General features: G+C 38.2%; 1 protein-coding gene and 10 non-coding genes across 11 annotated transcripts in view; 10 read left to right on the forward strand and 1 right to left on the reverse strand.

Moving 5' to 3' along the window:
* Nucleotides 1-23355, reverse strand: part of ncs1b (neuronal calcium sensor 1b) — a 117098-nt gene that overhangs the window by 81781 nt on the left and 11962 nt on the right. The window lies entirely within an intron of this gene.
* trnav-aac (transfer RNA valine (anticodon AAC)) lies at nucleotides 2389-2461 on the forward strand. The gene has a single exon. It is a non-coding gene; the product is annotated as a tRNA-Val (tRNA).
* trnav-uac (transfer RNA valine (anticodon UAC)) lies at nucleotides 2567-2639 on the forward strand. The gene has a single exon. It is a non-coding gene; the product is annotated as a tRNA-Val (tRNA).
* On the forward strand, nucleotides 3817-3889 carry trnav-aac (transfer RNA valine (anticodon AAC)). The gene has a single exon. It is a non-coding gene; the product is annotated as a tRNA-Val (tRNA).
* On the forward strand, nucleotides 5242-5314 carry trnav-uac (transfer RNA valine (anticodon UAC)). The gene has a single exon. It is a non-coding gene; the product is annotated as a tRNA-Val (tRNA).
* On the forward strand, nucleotides 5420-5492 carry trnav-uac (transfer RNA valine (anticodon UAC)). The gene has a single exon. It is a non-coding gene; the product is annotated as a tRNA-Val (tRNA).
* trnav-aac (transfer RNA valine (anticodon AAC)) lies at nucleotides 6665-6737 on the forward strand. Its single transcript has one exon. It is a non-coding gene; the product is annotated as a tRNA-Val (tRNA).
* On the forward strand, nucleotides 6843-6915 carry trnav-uac (transfer RNA valine (anticodon UAC)). The gene has a single exon. It is a non-coding gene; the product is annotated as a tRNA-Val (tRNA).
* trnav-aac (transfer RNA valine (anticodon AAC)) lies at nucleotides 8090-8161 on the forward strand. Its single transcript has one exon. It is a non-coding gene; the product is annotated as a tRNA-Val (tRNA).
* trnav-uac (transfer RNA valine (anticodon UAC)) lies at nucleotides 8300-8372 on the forward strand. Its single transcript has one exon. It is a non-coding gene; the product is annotated as a tRNA-Val (tRNA).
* On the forward strand, nucleotides 10755-10827 carry trnav-aac (transfer RNA valine (anticodon AAC)). Its single transcript has one exon. It is a non-coding gene; the product is annotated as a tRNA-Val (tRNA).

Here is a 23355-nt window from a genome sequence, read left to right on the forward strand (position 1 = left end):
TTTTATTGATTAATTCTCTAATGCTCTCAAAAATGTGGTATGTGCTGAGTGTTACCCCATTGCCTTGTGAATACTATAAAAGAATTAAAAAATGTGTTTTAGATTTCTTATGGGGAAAAGGAAGAGCAAAAATATCATATGACACGTTGATTGGAGGGAAAGAAGTTGGGGGACTTGGGCTTTTAGACCCACTTTTAAGGATGAAAACATTAAGGGTGAAATTGGTAAAATGTTTTGTAGATGATAAGAGTAAAGAAGTGTGGAAAAATGTCATGGATTACTTTTTAAAGAAATGTGGTGGAGTAAATAAGGGATGTTCTGTATTATGTATGAAAACAAAAAAAGAAATGTGGACAGGTATACCAACATTTTATGAAGAGGTTTTAGAAGCTTGGGGAAACTTTTTAGAAAATATGATTATTGTACCTAAAGGAAGAAACCAACTTTTAGAACAACCTTTGTTTTTAAACCTGAACATCACGAAAGATGGAAATGTAATATATTATAAAAAATGGTGGCAAGCTGGAATTAGGCAAGTAAAGGATCTGCTCTATGAGGTGATAAAAGGCTATCTTCCATTACAAGCAATTGAAGATATGTTATCTGAAAATGAAGTGAATGTAGGGAAAGGAACACTTGTAAAACAGTTTGAGGATTTAAAAAGAGCAATACCACATCAATGGATTGAAAGAATTGAACAAAACGAAAAGGGAGAAAATGGAGACATGCCTGATTTGTATTTTAAAAAGAAAAATGGAGAGAACAAGATTTTTATTGACTGTAAAGTAAAAGAATTTTATTTGTGTTTTAGAGAAAGGGCTTTTGTAAAACCAGTTGCAAACAATTATTGGAAAGAGAGATATGATGATTTAAATGAAAGAGAAATATGGCAAAATGTGGGAACGAAATATATGGATCCAATTTGGAAGATTTTAATTATTTATTAAGACATAATTGTATTTTAACTGAAATGAGGTTATGTAAAATTGGGATTGAAAGAGATGCAATGTGTAAAGTCTGTAAAAATGAAGAAGAAGGTTTTTTACATTTGTTTTTTTACTTTGAAGAATTGAGTGCGTTTATGGAAAGGATCAAACGTATTATTAAATCTATGCTGAAAGATAAATATAATGAAAACATGACTCAAAAGGAATGGGAGAAAATGTTTTTATTTGGTTACAAGAGTAACGGTTTTAATATGACTGTTTTTAATTTATGTATAATAATTGCGAAGAATGTAATATGGCAAAGAAGGAATATTGCAAAATTTGAAAAAAGAAAAGTAGATGTATGGATTTTATTTAAAAACAAAATGGAAATGTCATTTAGGTTATTGCGGGAATATTTTTTATTAAATGACAATGAAGATGAATTTATAGAAATGTTTGTAGAACAAATGCAATGTTCGAGTTTAATGTGAATGGTATTACCTGGATGTGGGACAAATACAAATGAATATATTTTATATAATTATTATTATTAATTTTTCATTTTGATGTTTGAAAAGTCACTCAATGTATTGTTTGATTGTATTTGAAAATTACTTTTTAATAAAAATTGTTTTTTTAAAAATCACATTCGCCTTACACGCGAAAGGTCTCCAGTTTGAAACTGGGCGGAAACAACATCTACCTTTTATGACAATTGTCAAATCTGGCTTCTGTTGAGAGCTGAAGTTCACTGAAATCATCCTTTCTGCAAAGCGGTGTGAGGCAAATTTTGAATTTAACTCAGTGTTTACTTGCACTTGTGGTGTCACAAGCTTGCATAGAATCAAATTTTTTTAGTTCCAAGTGGGAACAGGAAGATGATTCCACCAGCCTGGACCATTGAGTGAAAACATTTTGGAGTGTGACTTATAGCCTCTCTGCGATGGCACCACAAGTTGGTGCTCACACCCTGACCAGAGGCTCCTGTGGTTACCACGATTGCTTTACAAGCTGAAGGTCTCCTCTTAGAAACTGGGTGGAAACATGCAGATTTGCTTTTATACACATTTTGAATTGGCTTTCTGCTCACTGCATGGTTCTCGCTACAAATTCCTTGCTCCGAGCTAGGCAAATGGCATGTATGCTAAAACCTGCAGGGCGCTTGTCAAACTGACAATGTTCTGTTCGTTTGATTGAAAAAAGTGTGCACATTGTGTAGTCATTACAGGCCAAACTTCCCTGCTGACAGCATTTGAGTGGTTTCTGTAGTATAGTGGTCATCACATTCGCCTCAAAGCAACAGGTCCTTGGTTCGAAACAGAGCAGAAACAGCACTCTCCTTTTGGCGACACAAGAATAGCAGCAAGTGCTTTCTCTTTAACGATTGTCAACAGGCACCCAAACAAAAAGAGTATCTCAGTACAACAAAAAGAGTATCTGCTTTTCTGTTCTCCAGTAGGTTTCTGTAGTGTAGTGGTTATCACGTTCGCCTAACACGCGAAAGGTCCTCGGTTCGAAACCGAGCAGAAACAGCACTCTCCTTTTGGCGACACAAGAATAGCAGCAAGTGCGTTCTATTTAACAATTGTCAACAGGCACCCAGACAAAAAGAATATCTGCTTCTTGTAATCCAGTAGGTTTCTGTAGTGTAGTGGTTATCACGTTCACCTTACACGCGAAAGGTCTCCAGTTCGAAACTGGGCGGAAACAACCTATACCTTTTATGACAATTGTCAAATCTGGCTTCTGTTGAGAGCTGAAGTTCACTGAAATCATCCTTTCTGCAAAGCGGTGTGAGGCAAATTTTGATATTAACTCAGTGTTTACTTGCACTAGTGGTGTCACAAACTTATATAGAATCAGATTTTTTTAGCTTTGTGTTGTGCATGAGCAGGTGGCCAGTGCATTTGCTGGCCCTTTCGCGATGCAGCCGGTACAAGACAGTTCTATAAAAAAGACTATAAAAACTTAAAGCAGCACTGTCAGTATTGGTTTCCGTACTGTAGTGGTTATCATGTCTGCCTAAGACGCGAAACGTCCCCTGTTAAAAAATTGGGCAGAAATATACATTTAGCGGACACTTTTTTCCAAAGCGACTTCCAATAGAGGAGGTATTCAGTGATTCAACAAGACGAGGCAATGCATAGGAGAAGTGCTATTTATTCCAAGTAACTTGTATGTGCTCAGAGAATTTAGAGCTAGAGTAGGACTTTTGTTTTCTTTATAGTGAGGGATATTCACCAGGCTTCAGGTGTACTCGGAAGAGATGGGTTTTAGCTGTCGTTTGTAGGATACCAGTGTCTCCGTAATCCAAGTGGGGACAGGAAGATGATTCCACCAGCCTGGACCATTGAGTGAAAACATTTTGGAGTGTGACTTATAGCCTCTCTGCGATGGCACCACAAGTTGGTGCTCACACCCTGACCAGAGGCTCCTGTGGTTACCACGATTGCTTTACAAGCTGAAGGTCTCCTGTTAGAAACTGGGTGGAATCATGCAGATTTGCTTTTATACACATTTTGAATTGGCTTTCTGCTCACTGCATGGTTCTCGCTACAAATTCCTTGCTCCGAGCTAGGCAAATGGCATGTATGCTAAAACCTGCAGGGAGCTTGTCAAACTGACTATGTTCTGTTCGTTTGATTGAAAAAAGTGTGCACATTGTGTAGTCATTACAGGCCAAACTTCCCTGCTGACAGCATTTGAGTGGTTTCTGTAGTATAGTGGTCATCACATTCGCCTCAAAGCAACAGGTCCTTGGTTCGAAACAGAGCAGAAACAGCACTCTCCTTTTGGCGACACAAGAATAGCAGCAAGTGCTTTCTCTTTAACGATTGTCAACAGGCACCCAAACAAAAAGAGTATCTGCTTTTCTGTTCTCCAGTAGGTTTCTGTAGTGTAGTGGTTATCACATTCGCCTAACACGCGAAAGGTCCTCGGTTCGAAACCGAGCAGAAACAGCACTCTCCTTTTGGCGACACAAGAATAGCAGCAAGTGCGTTCTATTTAACAATTGTCAACAGGCACCCAGACAAAAAGAATATCTGCTTCTTGTAATCCAGTAGGTTTCTGTAGTGTAGTGGTTATCACGTTCGCCATACACGCGAAAAGGTCTCCAGTTCGAAACTGAGTGGAAACAACCTCTACCTTTTATGACAATTGTCAAATCTGGCTTCTGTTGAGAGCTGAAGTTCACTGAAATCATCCTTTCTGCAAAGCGGTGTGAGGCAAATTTTGATATTAACTCAGTGTTTACTTGCACTAGTGGTGTCACAAACTTATATAGAATCAGATTTTTTTAGCTTTGTGTTGTGCATGAGCAGGTGGCCAGTGCATTTGCTGGCCCTTCGCGATGCAGCCGGTACAAGACAGTTCTATAAAAAAGACTATAAAAACTTAAAGCAGCACTGTCATATTGGTTTCCGTACTGTAGTGGTTATCATGTCTGCTTAAGACGCGAAACGTCCCCTGTTAAAAACTGGGCAGAAACATACATTTAGCGGACACTTTTGTCCAAAGCGACTTCCAATAGAGGAGGTATTCAGTAATTCAACAAGACGAGGCAATGCATAGGAGAAGTGCTATTTATTCCAAGTAACTTGTTTGTGCTCAGAGAATTTAGAGCTGGAGTAGGACTTTTGTTTTCTTTATAGTGAGGGATATTCACCAGGCTTCAGGTGTACTCGGAAGAGATGGGTTTTAGCTGTCGTTTGTAGGATACCAGTGTCTCCGTAATCCAAGTGGGAACAGGAATAAGATTTCACCAGCCTGGACCATTGAGTGAAAACATTTTGGAGTGTGACTTATAGCCTCTCTGCGATGGCACCACAAGTTGGTGCTCACACCCTGACCAGAGGCTCCTGTGGTTACCACGATTGCTTTACAAGCTGAAGGTCTCCTGTTAGAAACTGGGTGGAAACATGCAGATTTGCTTTTATACACATTTTGAATTGGCTTTCTGCTCACTGCATGGTTCTCGCTACAAATTCCTTGCTCCGAGCTAGGCAAATGGCATGTATGCTAAAACCTGCAGGGAGCTTGTCAAACTGACTATGTTCTGTCCGTTTGATTGAAAAAAGTGTGCACATTGTGTAGTCATTACAGGCCAAACTTCCCTGCTGACAGCATTTGAGTGGTTTCTGTAGTATAGTGGTCATCCCATTCGCCTCAAAGCAACAGGTCCTTGGTTCGAAACAGAGCAGAAACAGCACTCTCCTTTTGGCGACACAAGAATAGCAGCAAGTGCTTTCTCTTTAACGATTGTCAACAGGCACCCAGACAAAAAGAGTATCTGCTTCCTGGACTCCAGTAGGTTTCTGTAGTGTAGTGGTTATCACGTTCGCCTTACACGCGAAAGGTCCTCGGTTCGAAACCGAGCAGAAACAGCACTCTCCTTTTGGCGACACAAGAATAGCAGCAAGTGCGTTGTCTTTAACAATTGTCAACAGGCACCCAGACAAAAAGAATATCTGCTTCTTGTAATCCAGTAGGTTTCTGTAGTGTAGTGGTTATCACGTTCGCCTTACACGCGAAAGGTCTCCAGTTCGAAACTGGGCGGAAACAACCTCTACCTTTTATGACAATTGTCAAATCTGGCTTCTGTTGAGAGCTGAAGTTCACTGAAATCATCCTTTCTGCAAAGCGGTGTGAGGCAAATTTTGATATTAACTCAGTGTTTACTTGCACTAGTGGTGTCACAAACTTATATAGAATCAGATTTTTTAGCTTTGTGTTGTGCATGAGCAGGTGGCCAGTGCATTTGCTGGCCCTTCGCGATGCAGCCGGTACAAGACAGTTCTATAAAAAAGACTATAAAAACTTAAAGCAGCACTGTCGTATTGGTTTCCGTACTGTAGTGGTTATCATGTCTGCCTAAGACGCGAAACGTCCCCTGTTAAAAATTGGGCAGAAATATACATTTAGCGGACACTTTTTTCCAAAGCGACTTCCAATAGAGGAGGTATTCAGTGATTCAACAAGACGAGGCAATGCATAGGAGAAGTGCTATTTATTCCAAGTAACTTGTATGTGCTCAGAGAATTTAGAGCTAGAGTAGGACTTTTGTTTTCTTTATAGTGAGGGATATTCACCAGGCTTCAGGTGTACTCGGAAGAGATGGGTTTTAGCTGTCGTTTGTAGGATACCAGTGTCTCCGTAATCCAAGTGGGGACAGGAAGATGATTCCACCAGCCTGGACCATTGAGTGAAAACATTTTGGAGTGTGACTTATAGCCTCTCTGCGATGGCACCACAAGTTGGTGCTCACACCCTGACCAGAGGCTCCTGTGGTTACCACGATTGCTTTACAAGCTGAAGGTCTCCTGTTAGAAACTGGGTGGAATCATGCAGATTTGCTTTTATACACATTTTGAATTGGCTTTCTGCTCACTGCATGGTTCTCGCTACAAATTCCTTGCTCGAGCTAGGCAAATGGCATGTATGCTAAAACCTGCAGGGAGCTTGTCAAACTGACTATGTTCTGTTCGTTTGATTGAAAAAAGTGTGCACATTGTGTAGTCATTACAGGCCAAACTTCCCTGCTGACAGCATTTGAGTGGTTTCTGTAGTATAGTGGTCATCACATTCGCCTCAAAGCAACAGGTCCTTGGTTCGAAACAGAGCAGAAACAGCACTCTCCTTTTGGCGACACAAGAATAGCAGCAAGTGCTTTCTCTTTAACGATTGTCAACAGGCACCCAAACAAAAAGAGTATCTGCTTTTCTGTTCTCCAGTAGGTTTCTGTAGTGTAGTGGTTATCACGTTCGCCTAACACGCGAAAGGTCCTCGGTTCGAAACCGAGCAGAAACAGCACTCTCCTTTTGGCGACACAAGAATAGCAGCAAGTGCGTTCTCTTTAACAATTGTCAACAGGCACCCAGACAAAAAGAATATCTGCTTCTTGTAATCCAGTAGGTTTCTGTAGTGTAGTGGTTATCACGTTCACCTTACACGCGAAAGGTCTCCAGTTCGAAACTGGGCGGAAACAACCTATACCTTTTATGACAATTGTCAAATCTGGCTTCTGTTGAGAGCTGAAGTTCACTGAAATCATCCTTTCTGCAAAGCGGTGTGAGGCAAATTTTGATATTAACTCAGTGTTTACTTGCACTAGTGGTGTCACAAACTTATATAGAATCAGATTTTTTTAGCTTTGTGTTGTGCATGAGCAGGTGGCCAGTGCATTTGCTGGCCCTTCGCGATGCAGCCGGTACAAGACAGTTCTATAAAAAAGACTATAAAAACTTAAAGCAGCACTGTCGTATTGGTTTCCGTACTGTAGTGGTTATCATGTCTGCCTAAGACGCGAAACGTCCCCTGTTAAAAATTGGGCAGAAATATACATTTAGCGGACACTTTTTTCCAAAGCGACTTCCAATAGAGGAGGTATTCAGTGATTCAACAAGACGAGGCAATGCATAGGAGAAGTGCTATTTATTCCAAGTAACTTGTATGTGCTCAGAGAATTTAGAGCTAGAGTAGGACTTTTGTTTTCTTTATAGTGAGGGATATTCACCAGGCTTCAGGTGTACTCGGAAGAGATGGGTTTTAGCTGTCGTTTGTAGGATACCAGTGTCTCCGTAATCCAAGTGGGGACAGGAAGATGATTCCACCAGCCTGGACCATTGAGTGAAAACATTTTGGAGTGTGACTTATAGCCTCTCTGCGATGGCACCACAAGTTGGTGCTCACACCCTGACCAGAGGCTCCTGTGGTTACCACGATTGCTTTACAAGCTGAAGGTCTCCTGTTAGAAACTGGGTGGAATCATGCAGATTTGCTTTTATACACATTTTGAATTGGCTTTCTGCTCACTGCATGGTTCTCGCTACAAATTCCTTGCTCCGAGCTAGGCAAATGGCATGTATGCTAAAACCTGCAGGGAGCTTGTCAAACTGACTATGTTCTGTTCGTTTGATTGAAAAAAGTGTGCACATTGTGTAGTCATTCCAGGCCAAACTTCCCTGCTGACAGCATTTGAGTGGTTTCTGTAGTATAGTGGTCATCACATTCGCCTCAAAGCAACAGGTCCTTGGTTCAAAACAGAGCAGAAACAGCACTCTCGTTTTGGCGACACAAGAATAGCAGCAAGTGCTTTCTCTTTAACGATTGTCAATAGGCACCCAAACAAAAAGAGTATCTGCTTTTCTGTTCTGCAGTAGGTTTCTGTAGTGTAGTGGTTATCACTTCGCCTAACACGCGAAAGGTCCTCGGTTCGAAACCGAGCAGAAACAGCACTCTCCTTTTGGCGACACAAGAATAGCAGCAAGTGCTTCCTTTTGGCGACACAAGAATAGCAGCAAGTGCGTTCTATTTAACAATTGTCAACAGGCACCCAGACAAAAGAATATCTGCTTCTTGTAATCCAGTAGGTTTCTGTAGTGTAGTGGTTATCACGTTTGCCTTACACGCGAAAGGTCTCCAGTTCGAAACTGGGCGGAAACAACCTCTACCTTTTATGACAATTGTCAAATCTGGCTTCTGTTGAGAGCTGAAGTTCACTGAAATCATCCTTTCTGCAAAGCGGTGTGAGGCAAATTTTGATATTAACTCAGTGTTTACTTGCACTTGTGGTGTCACAAGCTTGCATAGAATCTGTTTTTTTTAGCTTTGTGTTGTGCATGAGCAGGTGGCCAGTGCATTTGCTGGCCCTTTGCGATGCAGACGGTACAAGACAGTTCTATAAAAAAGACTATAAAAACTTAAAGCAGCACTGTCATATTGGTTTCCGTACTGTAGTGGTTATCATGTCTGCCTAAGACGCGAAACGTCCCCTGTTAAAAACTGGGCAGAAACATACATTTAGCGGACACTTTTGTCCAAAGCGACTTCCAATAGAGGAGGTATTCAGTAATTCAACAAGACGAGGCAATGCATAGGAGAAGTGCTATTTATTCCAAGTAACTTGTTTGTGCTCAGAGAATTTAGAGCTGGAGTAGGACTTTTGTTTTCTTTATAGTGAGGGATATTCACCAGGCTTCAGGTGTACTCGGAAGAGATGGGTTTAGGCTGGTCGTTGTAGGTACCAGGTTCCGTAACCAAGTGGGAAACGGAAGGAAAATTCCAAAGCCTGGACCATTGAGATAAAAACATTTGGAGTGTGACTTATAGCCTCTCTGCGATGGCACCACAAGTTGGTGCTCACACCCTGACCAGAGGCCCTGTGGTTACCATGATTGCTTTACAAGCTGAAGGTCTCCTCTTAGAAACTGGGTGGAAACATGCAGATTTGTATTATACAATTTTGAATTGGCTTTTCTGCTCACTGTGGTTCTCACTCAAAGTCCTGCTCCGAGTTAGGCAAACTGGCATGGCTAAAACCTGCAGGAGCACAAACTGCAAGTGCTGTTCGTTTATTCAAAAAACCGGCACATGGTATCTGCTTCTGTATTCAGTATGTTTCTGTAGTGTAGTGGTTATCACGTTCGCCTCACGCGACAGGATCCAGTTCGGTTCGAAACCGAGCAGAAACAGCACTCACCTTTTGGCGACACAAGAATAGCAGCAAGTGCGTTGTCTTTAACAATTGTCAACAGGCACCCAGACAAAAAGAATATCTGCTTCTTGTAATCCAGTTGGTTTCTGTAGTGTAGTGGTTATCACGTTCGCCATACACACAAAAGGTCTCCAGTTCGAAACTGAGTGGAAGCAACCTCTACCTTTTATGACAATTGTCAAATCTGGCTTCTGTTGAGTGCTGAAGTTCACTGAAATCATCCTTTCTGCAAAGCGGTGTGAGGCAAATTTTGAATTTAACTCAGTGTTTACTTGCACTTGTGGTGTCACAAGCTTGCATAGAATCTGTTTTTTTTTTAGCTTTGTGTTGTGCATGAGCAGGTGGCCAGTGCATTTGCTGGCCTTTTGCGATGCAGACGGTACAAGACAGTTCTATAAAAAAGACTATAAAAACTTAAAGCAGCACTGTCGTATTGGTTTCCGTACTGTAGTGGTTATCATGTCTGCCTAAGACGCGAAACGTCCCCTGTTAAAAATTGGGCAGAAATATACATTTAGCGGACACTTTTGTCCAAAGCGACTTCCAATAGAGGAGGTATTCAGTGATTCAACAAGACGAGGCAATGCATAGGAGAAGTGCTATTTATTCCAAGTAACTTGTATGTGCTCAGAGAATTTAGAGCTAGAGTAGGACTTTTGTTTTCTTTATAGTGAGGGATATTCACCAGGCTTCAGGTGTACTCGGAAGAGATGGGTTTTAGCTGTCGTTTGTAGGATACCAGTGTCTCCGTAATCCAAGTGGGGACAGGAAGATGATTCCACCAGCCTGGACCATTGAGTGAAAACATTTTGGAGTGTGACTTATAGCCTCTCTGCGATGGCACCACAAGTTGGTGCTCACACCCTGACCAGAGGCTCCTGTGGTTACCACGATTGCTTTACAAGCTGAAGGTCTCCTGTTAGAAACTGGGTGGAATCATGCAGATTTGCTTTTATACACATTTTGAATTGGCTTTCTGCTCACTGCATGGTTCTCGCTACAAATTCCTTGCTCCGAGCTAGGCAAATGGCATGTATGCTAAAACCTGCAGGGAGCTTGTCAAACTGACTATGTTCTGTTCGTTTGATTGAAAAAAGTGTGCACATTGTGTAGTCATTACAGGCCAAACTTCCCTGCTGACAGCATTTGAGTGGTTTCTGTAGTATAGTGGTCATCACATTCGCCTTAAAGCAACAGGTCCTTGGTTCGAAACAGAGCAGAAACAGCACTCTCCTTTTGGCGACACAAGAATAGCAGCAAGTGCTTTCTCTTTAACGATTGTCAACAGGCACCCAAACAAAAAGAGTATCTGCTTTTCTGTTCTCCAGTCGGTTTCTGTAGTGTAGTGGTTATCACGTTCGCCTAACACGCGAAAGGTCCTCGGTTCGAAACCGAGCAGAAACAGCACTCTCCTTTTGGCGACACAAGAATAGCAGCAAGTGCGTTCTATTTAACAATTGTCAACAGGCACCCAGACAAAAAGAATATCTGCTTCTTGTAATCCAGTAGGTTTCTTTAGTGTAGTGGTTATCACGTTCGCCTTACACGCGAAAGGTCTCCAGTTTGAAACTGGGCTGAAACAACCTCTACCTTTTATGACAATTGTCAAATCTGGCTTCTGTTGAGTGCTGAAGTTCACTGAAATCATCCTTTCTGCAAAGCGGTGTGAGGCAAATTTTGAATTTAACTCAGTGTTTACTTGCACTTGTGGTGTCTAAAGCTTGCATAGAATCAGATTTTTTTTGCTTTGTGTTGTGCATGAGCAGGTGGCCAGTGCATTTGCTGGCCCTTCGCGATGCAGACGGTACAAGACCGTTCTATAAAAAAGACTATAAAAACTTAAAGCAGCACTGTCATATTGGTTTCCGTACTGTAGTGGTTATCATGTCTGCTTAAGACGCGAAACGTCCCCTATTAAAAACTGGGCAGAAACATACATTTAGCGGACACTTTTGTCCAAAGTTACTTCCAATAGAGGAGGTATTCAGTAATTCAACAAGACGAGGCAATGCATAGGAGAAGTGCTATTTATTCCAAGTAACTTGTTTGTGCTCAGATATTTAGAGCTGGAGTAGGACTTTTGTTTTCTTTATAGTGAGGGATATTCACCAGGCTTCAGGTGTACTCGGAAGAGATGGGTTTTAGCTGTCGTTTGTAGGATACCAGTGTCTCCGTAATCCAAGTGGGAACAGGAAGAAGATTTCACCAGCCTGGACCATTGAGTGAAAACATTTTGGAGTGTGACTTATAGCCTCTCTGCGATGGCACCACAAGTTGGTGCTCACACCCTGACCGGAGGCTCCTGTGGTTACCACGATTGCTTTACAAGCTGAAGGTCTCCTGTTAGAAACTGGGTGGAAACATGCAGATTTGCTTTTATACACATTTTGAATTGGCTTTGTGCTCACTGCATGGTTCACGCTACCAAGTCCTTGCTCCGAGCTAGGCAAATGGCATGTATGCTAAAACCTGCAGGGAGCTTGTCATACTGAATATGCTCTGTCTGTTTGATTGAAAATAGTGTGCACATTGTGTAGTCATTACAGGCCAAACTTCCCTGCTGAAAGCTTTTGTGTGGTTTCTGTAGTGTAGTGGTCATCACGTTCGCCTAACACGTGAAAGGTCCTCGGTGCAGAAACAGCACTCTCATTTTGCCGACACAGGAATAGCAGCAAGTGCTTTCTCTTTAAAGATTGTCAACAGGCACCCAAACAAAAAGAGTATCTGCTTCCTGTACACCAGTAGGTTTCTGCAGTGTAGTGGTTATCACGTTCACGTTACACGCGAAAGGTGTCCAGTTTGAAACTGGGCGGAAACAACCTCTACCTTTTATAACAATTGTCAAATCTGGCTTCTGTTGAGTGCTGAAGTTCACTGAAATCATCCTTTCTGCAAAGCGGTGTGAGGCAAATTTTGAATTTAACTCAGTGTTTACTTGCACTTGTGGTGTCTAAAGCTTGCATAGAATCAGATTTTTTTTGCTTTGTGTTGTGCATGAGCAGGTGGCCAGTGCATTTGCTGGCCTTTCGCGATGCAGCCGGTACAAGACAGTTCTATAAAAAAGACTATAAAAACTTAAAGCTGCACTGTCATATTGGTTTCCGTACTGTAGTGGTTATCATCTCTGCTTAAGACGCGAAACAACCCCTGTTAAAAACTGGGCAGAAACATACATTTAGCGGACACTTTTGTCCAAAGCGACTTACAATAGAGGAGGTATTCTGTGATTCAACAAGACGAGGCAATGCATAGTAGAAGTGCTACTTATTCCAAGTAACTTGTTTGTGCTCAGAGAATTTAGAGCTGGAGTAGGACTTTTGTTTTCTTTATAGTGAGGGATATTCACCAGGCTTCAGGTGTACTTGGAAGAGATGGGTTTTAGCTGTCGTTTGAAGGATACCAGTGTCTCCGTAATCCAAGTGGGAACAGGAAGAAGATTCCACCAGCCTGGACCATTGAGTGAAAACATTTTGGAGTGTGACTTATAGCCTCTCTGCGATGGCACCACAAGTTGGTGCTCACACCCCTGTGGTTACCACCATCGCTTTACAAGCTGAAGGTCTCCTGTTAGAAACTGGGTGGAAACATGCAGATTTGCTTTTATGCACATTCTGAATTGGCTTTCTGCTCACTGGATGGTTCATGCTACAAAGTCCTTGCTCTGAGCTCTGCAAATGGCGTGTATGCTAAAACCTGCAGGGAGCTTGTCACGTGGAGTAGGCTTTGTCCGCTTGATAGACAAAAGTGTGCACATTGTGTTATCCTTGCAGGCCTAACTTCCCTGCTCAAAGCACTTGTAGGGTTTCTGTAGTGTAGTGGTCATCAAGTTTGCCTAACATGCACAGGTGCGAACAGCACCCTCCATTTTGCAAGAAAATAATACCAGCTAGAGCAACCTGTGGAATGATCGTCAACAGACACCCAAGCAAAAAGGGTATCTGCTTCCTGTATTGCAACAGGTTTACGGAGTGTAGTAGTTATCATGTTAACCTCACACGTGAAAGGTCCCCAGTTTGAAACTGGATGGAAACAACTTCTGGCTTCTGTTGTGCTCTGATGTTCACTGAAATCATCCTTTCTGCAAAGCGGTGTGAGGAAAAATTTGAATTTAACTCAGTGTTTACTTGCACTCGTGGTGTCACAAACTTGCATAGAATCTGATTTCTTTTAGCTTTGTGTTGTGCACGAGCAGGTGGCCAATGCATTTGCTCGCCTTTCATGATGCAGACCGTACAAGACAGTTCTATAAAAAAGACTATAGAAACTTGAAGCAGCACTGTCATATTGGTTTCCATAGTGTAGTAGTTATCACGTTTGCTTCACATGCAGGGGCCAGTCACACATAGGTATAAAGTGCTGTCTAGCCAACAGGAACGAAGGTAGGTGGCACAAGTGAAATAAACAAAATCATGGGTTTAAAACCCGTCTCAGCCACAAATAATATAAAACAAATTTGTATTTGCTTTTCATTTAGACACACTTTAAGTACAATTAACATAAAATAAATGATCATTTTGCATAAAGATACAATAAATCTTACATCACTTGTGCTTGTATCATTATTTTTTCATATAAATAAATATATGAAAAAATAATTTATTTATTCATTCATTTACAGTGTAGGATTTAGAAAATGTGATCTAAATATATATTATATTATTATATTAAATATATATTATATTCCAAATATATCTAAATTATATTTGGAATATAACATATAGGGTATATTTGATTCTGTTTGATACTGTTTATTGCTTTGACAATATGCTGTTAAAAGCTCTATATAAATATAAAAGTGATTTCTTCATTGATCTTATATATAGAAAATGTGAATGTGAAAAACTGAAAGGAACATTCTGTATTCTATATATATATTCTATATATACATATATACAGTGCTCATTTTAAGTGAGTACACACCTCGCAGATCTCTCTTTTAAATGAACATTTTCTCTAACAAAAAAACTGAAAAATCACAGTCCAAAAAATTTGCACAGCCAAATTAAAATATGGCAGAACACTATATGATACAATTTATTTTAATAACAGGAGAAAAAAAAATCAAGAAACAGAGAAAATATAAATATAAAAGTTGAGTTGAAATTGTGTGTGTGTTATACTGGTTGTTTTTTATATATAATCACTGATCAGTGTATACAATACATTGAAAACACAACCAGTAGATACCAAAAATATTCTAATTATATACAGTATAGCACAATAACAACATATTATATAATCCTGAAACATTTAATTGTTACAGTACAGTACAGTATAGAAATAATAATAATAAATGCAAATATATAGAATTAAAATTAAATAGGTATTTAATTATTCACTAATTAATAATTAAAATAATTATAATTTTCACAAATCAAAATAAAGTAATGCAAGTAAATCTTGTCTCAGATATCTAGTTGGTCCTTTGAAGCACACTTTAATCTTGCCTGGGAAGAACACTTTCCCTTTTATCTTGCTTTGCTATTATTAGCAATTATTGTTAATTATGTGTTGCATTATTTAAAAAAAAAAATACATATATTGAGATTCAAATGATTTTATTTTTTTAATAGAACAATTAATGTAACTGGTTAATCTGAAATAATGTAATTATTATTTTTCATTATATCAATAAATACATTTATCTAAATTTAATAAGTTAATTAATAAAAAAATAAATAATTAATTTAATAAATAAAACTAATTTAACAAACAAAAAACTCTATAATAAATATAATACTACTAAACTGAACACTTTTTGCCATCTTTTATTTTTAGTAGTGTGTGTGTGTGTGTGTGTGTGTGTGTGTGTGTGTGTGTGTGTGTGTGTGTGTGTGTGTGTGTGTGTGTGTGTGTGTGTGTGCGTGTGTGTGTGTGTGTGTGTGTGCGTGTTTGTGTGTGTGTGTACGTCTTTTTGTGACATATCAGGACACAAATTTGTATAATGTCATGGGTATAACAAAGGTATTACAAAAAGGTGAAATACGAGGATATTGTTGACGTCCTCATTTCTCAAAAAGCTTATAAATCACACAGAATGAGTTTATTACAGAGAGTAAAGCTGCACACAGTCTTCTGTGATGGTTGGGTTTAGGGGTAGGGTGGGGTTAGGGCAATACAATATACAGTTTGGACAGTATAAAATTAATGAAAACCTATGTAATGTACCCACTTTTCACAAAAACAAACATTTATGTGTGTGTGTGGGTGGGTGCGTGTGTGCGTGCGTGGTGTAGTTTGCAATGTGTCAATGCCTATGCCCACACCAGGCAAGAATACTTTAAAACACTCATTTATTGTGTGGTTACTTTAAAATGCACATAAATTCTAATTATACTGTGAGCCTGGAAACACTGGAAATAGCTTCCAAAGTCTAAATCTAATTGACTACAACCTGTTCGTAAAGAAATCATGACGTGTTCACAAAGACTTAAAATGACTACAACCTGTTCGTAAAGAAATCATGACGTGTTCACAAAGACAATAATTGCTTCACATTCACAATTAAATGCTGGATTTTACAAAAAAAGAAATGTATTACACTTAGTAATACACTTTATTGAGTACACCTTATTAGTACCAGGTTGGACCCCCTTTTGCCTTCAGAACTGCCTTAATCCGTTGTGGCATAGATTCAACAAGGAATTGAAAATATTTCTTAGTGAGTTTGGTCCATATTGACATGATAGCATCATGGCACGTTATCCTGCTGGAAGTAGCCATCAGACGATAGGTACACTGTGGTCAAAAAGGGATGGACATGGTCAGCAACAATTCTCAGGTAGGTTGTGGCATTGACACGATGCTCAATTGGTACTAATGGGCCCAAAGTGTGCCAAGAAAATATCCCCAATACACCACTACCACCACCTGCCTGAGCTGTTGGAATACTCAGACCAGCCCGACTGGCACCAACAACCATGCCATATTCAATGTCACTTAAATCACCTTTCTTCCTCATTATGATGCTCGGTTTGAACTTCTGCAGATCGTATTGACCATGTCTACATGCCTAAATGCATTGAGTTGCTGACATATTATTGGCTGATTAGAAATTTGCGTTAACAGGCAGTTGGATAGGTGTTCATAATAAAGTGGCCGGTGAGTGTCTATCATGCAGGTAGCCTGAAAGTTTAATATTGTTTTCAGATAAACTGAATTTCTTGTAAAAAATCCTAAAATCAAAACACACTATTGCAATAATCACTGCTTATTCCTTTTGGATCTTAATTCAAGTTGTACAGTCATGTCAAACTAATTTCTACAGACTGTTGTGTCATTATGTGTTTCAACTTCATGCTAGTCTTGAATGAATTAATAATGTCTGTACGTCATTCTGAAATTGTAGATACATTAACCCACTCCAAACATGATGCAGAACTAAACCAGTTATTATTAGTCACACTGCATGATAATCAAAAGGTTTCTTCCTACCTAAGTGGGCGATCATTGGCCAACTGAAGCAAATATAGAACCATACCATTATTCCATCAGACCTTATGCCTTCAGCTGCCAACTAGTCAGACATGTTTTTTCATACTTACATAATGATTATTTATGAGTTTTCATTACAAAACAGCACCAACAAATAAAAATAAAAATGAAACACACAGCATTGGAATTTTTGAGAGAAGCCAGAGCCAATTCTATAATTTTGGGTAGCAATGATTAGAAATAAGCTCAATGAAATCCTGCTGGGACTATATTGTAGGCAACAAATGATGCATCCTTGCTGCCCTCAGAAAAATCGACCAGACAGAGGCAACTTAATAGGAAGTTTTGCAAACTTCAAACATGCCATGATGCTTCCTACCTCTGTATTCTGCCTAAAGGGCCATTCACACTAAGGACAATAACAATAAATATAATAATAAATAAATCTGTGACCACGCCAGCAAACAAAAACAATCTGTTTGTTTTATTCTATGCTTTGCTTTTTGCATTACCCCTTTGCAACCAGAATTTGTCCTCCATGTGCTGTTTCTAGTAAATCTGTCCAGTGAATCCAGCTTGTGCAATCTATCTAATCATCACTATGAGAATTTTGTGATTTCAGTCATTGTTGTGGAATAAAACTAACACAAATTACTTTTACCTAGCATTTTCAAAGGGCTCACAACGGAAACTATGCACAAACTGTACTAGATACCTGAAGTACTTTTATTTTTATACTTCAATTTGCTAGCTTGGCTTGGATAGCTTATATTTTAATAATTTCCACTCATCATACAACCAGTTGTTTGCAAGATAGTCATTATCTTTAACCTTCAGGGGTCTGAGGTAATTTTAGACGTTTTGACATGCCCTGACATTTGTGCTTATTTCAGGTACTTCTTACATAGTATTGGCCAACATGTATTTTTATTTATTTTTTGTATTTAGCACAAACTGTGCTACAATAATATGTGAGAAATATTGATGTACATGCTTGCATTTTTTAGAAAAAAAAATATGTGTGATTAGTAAGTTTATTAGAAAAAAAAATAATGTAAAAATTATTTTGTTCCCTCATTCAAAGAAAACATTACAATGGTTTATATTTTGTAAATTCTATTTTGGGTCATCTCAGCTGTATGCATGGGAGTGACAATGGTCATGAATAATTCACACCTAGAGAGACAAAAACACTCCTCCACTGGCTAATGTTCACCCAATCAAGGGCTTTGTAAAGCAATGTCCAGTTGCAAAAGCTAGACCAAACTAAATGCTTGTCATATTATTTGCCGTTTTATGACCATATTTTTAATAGGAAGCTATAATGACAAACGCTTTAAACACAAGAATACATATTTTAACATTTACTTTAAATCAAAATAATATTTTAAGACCTATATATATATATTTTACTTTCTGTAAAAAGAAATAGTTCTAAAAGTGATCCCAATGGTAATGTTTCTTAACATCTTTATAACTGCAGTCTGAACTCTGCTGTTGTTTTACATTCAGAATGATTTTTAGAAAGATGTTTTTATTGTTATCTTTATATATAATGATATATAAAGGTGTATTTGCTGTAAATGGCCCTTTAAAAGATCTAAATCTTTAAGGTTTTTGGGTGTGCGCACCCACTTTGTTCACTATCAAGCATATTTGCATGTCCAAAATGCTGCATGTTTCTAAGTGGTCTGCTGAGAGGAAATTCTGTGAATTCAAGCTGGTTTCTTGTTTTATACACAAATCACTCAAACATCCCTGCTTCCATTTTATGAATGACTTTTTTGTTTGTTTCTGTAGTTTGCATCTCTTTGTTCTAAGACTCCTAATCACTTGAAAACCACACAGTGGCAAGATCTTTTCAGATATTGTAACATGCCTCCTTGCAAAGTCACAGGAAATCATTGTTGAGGCAGACTATTCTGATTGGGGTAAACAAATAATTTGTTTTTCAAGCTTTTGAAAAGAGATTTAGAAAAGCATGACGGAAAAGGAAATGACTGGCATTTAAACATATAGGCTCACTGTCACGGCACAATAACTGTAGGCAATTAAAGCAACAGTTCAGCCAAACAATGAAAATACTTTACAAGCCTGCATGATTTAACAATTTGCACCGGTGAAACACAAAAGATGACTACCAGCTGTTAGTTTTTAATATTATGAAAAAGAATGAGGAAGGTTGTCAAGCTCCAAAAAAAGAAAAAAATACAAAAGTATTCTGGAAGTAGTCCATGTGCTTTTTTACCTTTCAATTTAATTTAAGAACAAATCATTATCACTTTTGAACTAGTAATGTTATGACAGATGACATTATGCCACCTCGAAATTAAGGTTCTATCTGCATTCTGAGCAGTTTTGATATATTAAGTGGGCTTTAGAGTTTTTGCACAGCAGAAATTACATGGAAAAATAATGAGACCTTAAATGTATTCCTAATGTACGATATTAAATCCTCTCAGGTCTAAGATAAGTGTGGACTTTTGGAACATCTAAAAAGTACTTAAAATAAATATCTCACTTTTATGCTAATGTGAGGTTATGACTTGCAAAAGATCAATTGAACCAACGATTTTCAAAAACACAAGCAGTTCATTTAAACTTGAATTAATATTTTATACACTTGTTTTCAAACTCAAAATTACTGTTGTAAAAATTTGAGAAAGTTAGTTTAATGCTGATTTATGTAAAATGCTATGACTTTTTTATAGTTCAAGTTAAGCATAAAGAACAGTGATAAATATTTATCCAATGTATTTGTTAATTTTAGGTGGGAATATGGTGGAAAATTAAATACATTATTGTAGTAAGTCAGTGACCATTTGCTTTGATTTAGACAGAAAGCATACACTGCAATTTCTGTCATTTTATATAAATCAGTATGAGAAATAATATAAGTCCCTTATTTATCAGGGGTCGCCACAGCAGAATGAACTATCAACTGTTCCAACAAAAGTCTTACGCAGCGGATGCCCTTCCAGCCACAACTCAGCATTGGAAACACCCATAGACACTTGTAGTTACACATTACGGCCAATTTAGTTTACCCAGTTAACTTATAGCGCATGTCTTTTGGACTGTGGGGAAAACTCGTAATGCGAACGTGCAATATCCACACAGAAATACCAACTGGCCCAGCTGGGACTTGAACCAGAGACCTTCTTGCTGTGAGACGACAGTGCTAACCACTGAGCCACTGTGCTGCCCTTTAACATAATGTTTCAAGATTAATAATTAAAACCTCATCAACTTAATTGTTAATTATTTGTCTCTCAACACTAAATATTGTAAAAAACTATTTCCTTAAATAATATTAATTTAAATAAAACTTGTTACACATCCAATCCACATTAGCCATGCAACAACTCAGCATTTAACCAGTTTTATAAAATGCATATGAATCAGTGTGTTGAGAGACTCATGTTTTATTTAAAAGGGAGAGAGATGTTTATGAGCTCTGCATTTAAAAATGTAGATCATCTTCACAGAAATCTGTTCATAAGTGCTGCATCCTTTGGTTTATCTTCTAAATTGAGAATGCATTCTTTTAATTTTAAACACACCTATAATCATCATCTATAGTCTTTAGAATTTAAAGGGCACCTATTTTAGCCCTTTTTCAAGATTTAAGTCTTTGGTGTCTCCAGTCAGTAAAGTTTCAGCTCAACACTTTATTTATTATAGATTATTTATTATACCTTTCAGAATGTTAGAATTTTCTGCTCTAAACACAATGTAGCTGTTTTTGTGACCTGTGCCTTTAATGCTAGTTCTTCCTGCTCACCTTTCCAACGTGCCTGTCAGAGTGTGCATCAATTTCAGCCTCGGCTGCGTCAGATAAACAAACAGCAGAGTGACAGACATTAAGGAAGCAGATCTTATTTAATGTTTGCGAGAAATACTATAGTAAGAACTTTACCAGTGGTTATTTGATGTATTTATTGTGGAGTTAATTCAAGATTTTCAACGAGTCACACACAATGTCTTTACAAAGTTCACACAGACACACACGCACACACACACAACGAGTGTGTTTAAATTTGCACTGTTTTTGCGCCAAATGTGACAGGACATATGTTCATATACACTGCTGTATGATTTTTCTGTTATGTTACTACACAAAATAAACCTGATTTAACGTCCACAAACCAGGATTGAATCGTCTTCTTTTATAATTTTACTGACACGAGGCTGTGGTGAGGAATTACAGCAATTATACTGGCTTTATTACAAACATTTTAAAATTGTTTAAACTTGTAAAACTCGTTCTTGGTCACATTTAATGATGATTGATGATCACAGAGAGCTGAACAGATCTTTTAATCCGAGTTGCTTTGCGCACATCCTGTCTTGTTGATATGATTATACGTGTTACTACAAAGTTAGTCAATATGCGGCTGTCAATCAATTCGGTGGGCCGGGAAACTGTACTCCTACGTCACATTGCAGTGGGCCTCAAATGGGAGGGATTTGGATCCTAATTTAACATCAGGAATATAAAAAAAGAGACTTATTGTCTTTATATCACCCCAGTATGACTGTGGACACACTATACCTACACACAGTTCTGTCCAAACAGCTTACAAAAGATGATTTTCTTCATAGCTGCCTCTTAAACTTAATTTCACTCATTTTGGCCTTCTGAGATGCTCCTGATTGATCCTCGTGTTCTTTCAAAGTGCTGATTGGTTTGCAAAGAGTTAGACTTTTGGTTTTCTAAACAAAAGAGTACCAATTTACTAAAATGTAGTTAAAAATAATAAATAATAATAAGAAATTTAAATTTAAACTAAATTAAAAACAATAATTTCAATATGACAAAACATTTATAACTATAATAAGTATAGTCTCTTTTTGAAAGTGCTATGTATTATCAATTTAGATTCAAATATGTTTAATGTGTTCAACAAAAGAAGAAAAGGTCATACGAGGGCATGAGGATGAGTAAATGACGACACCATGTTCATTTTCAAGCAAATTACCCCTTAAAGAGTTCATGCACTTATATTTCATTTGCTTCTGGGAACCTAAAATGTCAATTGCATGCAAATCTGCTAAATGAAAGGGTAAAACTTTAATGGTGCCATTGCTCCACTGCTTTTAGTGCAGGGATCTCTCTAAAGAAAGTGCCATTAAAGCCTAATATGTAGTTTAGTGAGATGAGAGCAGGCATTGAACTGGCAGTGATATAGGTCTTTGTTGAAATTTGGTTTATTAAATCATTCAAGCTTCTTATACCCAATGTTGTATAGTTCTTTGAAGTTACAATTCTCCATAGAGCAGCTACAGCAGCTTACATTCGATCAATACTAAGAGATGTGTCCTCCATTAAATAATCTAATGATTGCTATGAAAATGCCATCAGGCAGTGTTACATAACCCGACAGAAGAGAAGTGCCTCATATTTGTAGTTAAATGCCATGAAAAATGTGTTTTACCACACTGAATAGGCGAGCCAGTGTTCTGATTGATAAGCATTTGATGAAGGCCTTCCTGGCAGAATGTGAAATCCTCTGCCTACATTAAAATCTAGTCTGTATTCATACACGCTTCCCATACCACGCAAAAAAAAAAGAATTAAATCATGTAGCCCACTCATGAGAAATAAACACTTACAGCAGCAAGCCTCCACAGCTGTAAAACAAGTTAAGCTGTCCTCTAATTGCCATAAACATATGCAAAACATAGACGTGAAATAGCTGAAACTGTAGGTCAAATTAGTCAGTTACATCTGGGATAGAAATGAAAAGAGAGAGGCCAGCTGTTGCATTTTGGAAAACTCTTAATGATTTTAAAGCAATTTTTAAAATGTTTAACATTCCATTTACCACAGGTTTCTAAAAATCACAGTGAAGCATACGGTACAATCAAACAGCAACAATGATATTTTGTGTATATTTTGTTAAAGTATTATTTAAAAAAAATTAAGCTAAGAGTTAAGAGCAGCTAATGTGTATTTGTAACGTATTTTTTTCTTCCAATATTCATAACATGTTGTTGATTTTGGTACAAAAAAGCTTGTTAGACTAAAGATGAAGCATTTAAATTGTACATGTAAATGTATTTAAAGGTGCTGTATGTAGGTTTTTGACTCTTCTAAAACATAAAAACATCAAAATATGTTTACAGATATTTAAGAAACATGCTAAGTGAACATACCCAATGCCAGTTTAGCCAATTATACCCAATGCCAGTTTAGCCAATTATATTTCAGTACCTTGGTTGCCTTGGTGGAAAACCCCGTACTTAATTCATTCAGTCAGAAGGACTCTCAAAGTGTGCGTCCGCGACCAAAATGCAACCTCCGGTGGACAGTAGAAATGAGACGCAGATTGGGAGTTCCACATGAGGTGGTTATTATTTAGCAAATAATATAAATATTACGAACGTAAACATCAGGTGAGCAGGTTACATTGTAACCCCCGTGTCCTAACAACACGTTACGTGACGAGATTTGCACTGATGAGCAATTTGGCTGTTTGCACCCGACGAAACATG

The sequence above is a fragment of the Danio aesculapii genome, chromosome 8 (genome assembly GCF_903798145.1).
Source record: "Danio aesculapii chromosome 8, fDanAes4.1, whole genome shotgun sequence".
NCBI classification, from domain to species: Eukaryota; Metazoa; Chordata; class Actinopteri; order Cypriniformes; family Danionidae; genus Danio; species Danio aesculapii.